The sequence below is a fragment of the Odocoileus virginianus genome, chromosome 4 (assembly GCF_023699985.2).
Source record: "Odocoileus virginianus isolate 20LAN1187 ecotype Illinois chromosome 4, Ovbor_1.2, whole genome shotgun sequence".
In the NCBI taxonomy this organism is placed as follows: domain Eukaryota; kingdom Metazoa; phylum Chordata; class Mammalia; order Artiodactyla; family Cervidae; genus Odocoileus; species Odocoileus virginianus.
Window position 1 is genome coordinate 29482783 of NC_069677.1, and position 4008 is coordinate 29486790.

The window sequence follows — 4008 nt, forward strand, 5'->3', positions numbered from 1 at the left end:
TCTTTTGCCTTGGGAGACTCATCTAAGAAGAGATTACTAAGATTTATGTCAAAGAATGTCTTACCTATGTTTTCTTCTAGGAGTTTTTTGGTTTTATGTCTTACATTTTCATCTTTAATCTATCTTTTAAAAAATATTTACTTGTTCATTTATTTGGCTATATTGAGTCTTAGTCGCAGCTGCATGTAGTCTCCCTGGACTAGGGATTGAACCTGCATCATCTGTACTGCAAGGCAGGTTCTTTACACTGAGCTGCCAGGGACGCCCTTTAATCCATTTTGAATTTGTTTTTATATATGGGTGAGAAAATGTTCTAATTTCATTCTTTCACAGGGAGCTCTCCAGGCTTCTTAACACCATTTGTTGTAGAAATTATCTTTTCTCCATTGTATATACTTGGAGAAATATACATGGTGCCCTGCTGTTTTGATTACTGTAGCTTTGTAGTATAGTCTGAAATTTGGAAGGTTTTATCTCCAGCTTTGTTCTTTTTTCCTCCGGATTGCTTTGACAATTCTAGGTCTTTTGTGGTTCTATATAAATTTTAGGATTATTTGTTCTAGTTCTGTGGAAAATATCATGAGTGTTTTGCTACAGATTGCACTAAATCTATAGATTCCCTTGAGTAGTATAGAAACCTCTGAGCTAGGCTTTGTTTCACTCAGCATAATGCCCTTGAGGTCCATCCAAGTTGCTGCATGTTATCAGTAGATTGTTCCCTTTTATTGCTGAATGGTAGCCAATGTTATGGAGACATCTCCATAACATGGACTAGCAATGTCTAGCATTGCTAGACACTTTGCTTGTTTCCAGTTTGGGCTATCAGAAAGGAATCTACTATAAATAACTCTGTACATAAATTGTGTAAAAATTTTGGAAAAGCCTAATCTCCAGACTAAGTGAATCAATCTCAGGAGTGAAGCCTAGGCATCGACAGCTTTTAAAAGTTTCCCAGATAATCCTCATATGCATTAAGGATTTCTCAAATTGTAAATTCTGCCAAAATCATTTATTAGTAACAGTTATCATTATTATGTACCAATCAAATGCTAGTCATGGTACTCTTTTTTTTTTTTCATGGTACTCTTTTAAACCACTTAGTCAATCAGTCGTGTCTGACTCGTTGTTACCCTTTAGCTCACCAGGGTCCTCTGTCAGTGGAATTTCCCAGGCAAGAATATTGGAGTGGCTTGCCATTTCCTTCTCCAGGGGATCTTCCTGACCCAGGGATCGAAATCTCCATCTCCTGTGTCTCCTGCATTGCAGGCGGATTTTTTTCTTTACATATGAGAAGATTGAAGGGTGGGTGAAATAGTAAAGGTGGTAAAAAAGGTATAAATTTCCTATTAGAAAAGATATAATGAGATATGGAGATTTATATGACTATAGTTAATAACGCTGTACTATATATTTGAAAGTTGCTAAGAGAGTAGGTCTTAGAAGTTTCTATCATAAGAAAAAATTTATCACTGTATGTTGTGATGATTTTAACTAGACTTACTGTAGTAATCATTTTATGTATTGTGGCAATATTTACATATTTTGAGTCATTGTGTTGTATGCGTGCATGTATGCTCTGTTGCTCAGTCGGGTCCAGCTCTTTGCAACCCTATGGACCGTGGCCCACCAGACTCCTTTGTCCATGGGATTCTCCAGGCAAGAATATTGGAGTGGGTTGCTATTTCCTCCTCCAGGGGATATTCCTAACCCAGGGATCAAACCTGGGTCTTCTGTGTCTCCTGCATTGGCAGGCGGACTCTTTTAACACTGTGCCACCTGGGAAGTCCTATTATGTTGTACACCTGAAACTAATATAGTATTATATGTCACTTATATCTCAATAAGAAGTCTTTTCCCTAGAGATATTGTGAAGCATTCTGTATCTTGTGATTCAAGAGAGAAAAATGTATTTGATGTTTCTTTTTTAAACCCAAGAAAGTATTTTAGGATAAGAATCTTACAGAGTAAAAAATCCCACAACTCATGGATTATAAAGAAAAAAAGGTTTTGTCTTTAAAACAATATTTTATGCAATTAGGAACAGAGTGAACTTAGTTATCATGTGAATGATTCAGGCAAATTAACTGAAGTAGGAAAAATTTGGGTCTAGTGTGGTCCTCTCTATCCATGCAACTCAAATCATATGTGAAAAACGAAGTCTCTTCCTGGGGACAGCTGCATTCACTGAGCAAGCTACCTAACTAAAGTCTGTGGCCCAAAAGAAAGTGAGGGAGATAGACTCAGAAATCTCTTTGAGCAGATTTTTTGAGGAGGTTGTGTGAGGGATGGTACGGAGCATGGAATATCCATGGACTGACTTGATTATTGGCCTGTTGTCAGATGGTTTGGAAAAGAGAGAACAGTTTGGGCGGGCTCACACTGTGAACTTCACAGCCCTATCTTCCCTTGCTGTCTGCTCATCCAGCAGATTTTGGATTTGTTTAGACAGCCTTCATAGTCAAAGAAGCTAATTCCTTGTAGTAAATCACACACACATACCACACACTGAAAGGGAAAGGATTAGTGGGAGCCGCAGTATGGGAAGGGAAAATCAGGAATTTTCTTTCCAACGTGTTCAGTTTGAGATAGTTTAGACCTCCAAGTGGAGGTCTAGGTAGGAGAGATCAAATAGGCATTTAGGTAGCTAGTAAACGCGAGGGCTGGAGATATAAATTTGGGGATGCTTATGTTAAATCACAGATCTCCTGAAACTGGATGGGATTGCCAAGGGAGAAAGTGTATGTAGAGAAGATAAGGGGAACCATGACTGAGGCCTGGGTGGTTCAACCTTTAGAGCCCCACCAGTGCAGGGGGAACAAGGAAGCTACGTGGAAGAGGAACAGTCCCTGAGGTAAGAGAACCAGGGAACTGTATCATTAGAGGAACCATGAGAAGGCAGTGTTTCAAAAGGGGGAGGCCAAAGAAGTCTTATGCTGGTAAGCTGTTGAGTAAAATAGGTGACCATTGGATCCGATAATAACATGACATATTTTGGAGCACTTTTGTGAAATATGGAATGTCCGTTTTTTCTCTCACATGAAGATATTGGGAGGTATTTATGATTATTACTATCCCTCTTTTCTTACCAAGGAACCGAGGCTCAGATAGACTTCAGGGAATTGCTCAAGATTAAAGTAGTTAATTGGGCTTCCCAGGCAGCTCAGTGGTAAAGAATCTGCCTGCCAATGCAGGAGATGTGGGTTCCATCCCTGGGTCGGGAAGATCCCCTAGAGAAGGAAATGGGAACCCACTCCAGTATTCTTGGCTGAGAAATCACATGGACAGAGGAGCCTGGTAAGTTACAGTCCATGGGGTCACAAAGAGTTGGACACGACTGAGCTTGCATGCATGCAAAGTGCAATAGCTAGTTATGGCAAACCTGGTTAGAAGCAGATTTCTTCATTCCAGATCCTGATTCTAAATCCTGGTTGGTGTAAAAATCACTTGTCCCATTTTCTAAAAATACAAACACTGGTGACCTACCCCAAATATGTTTCATCAAAGCACTCTCAGATAAAGGCTAGGGAATGAGCATGTAAAATAAAGTAAATACATACAACTCAAGTTGTTTTAAATGAAAGACCAGGGTTGAGTATCACTCAGTCTACAATGTATTCTAAGCAACCTTTAAATTAGACTTCATAGGATTAAAGTCTATGCAGAGTTTGGTTAACGAAGTTCGCAAAGGTCAGTTGAAACTTCTTTGAGTTTCCTCAGGGTGGAAATGCTCATTAACCCAATATGTTAATGCCTCAGTTCAGTCTGCTGAGGTGTTTTCTTATAATTAGTCTCCTGCTTCTGAATGGAGAAAGCATTTCCCAAAAGACAATTCTTTCCTGTGTGGCTGAACTTCCAAATCAGACTTCATCATTTCATTAGGTGAATTTCCATCACTGGTTCCTCCAGGTTGAAAACCACATAGGTAGTGAGAGATACAACTGATGGAAATGTGTGGAGATAGTCACCTGCACATTTATGAAATAAGGATAACGTCCAAAGCATGAGCAT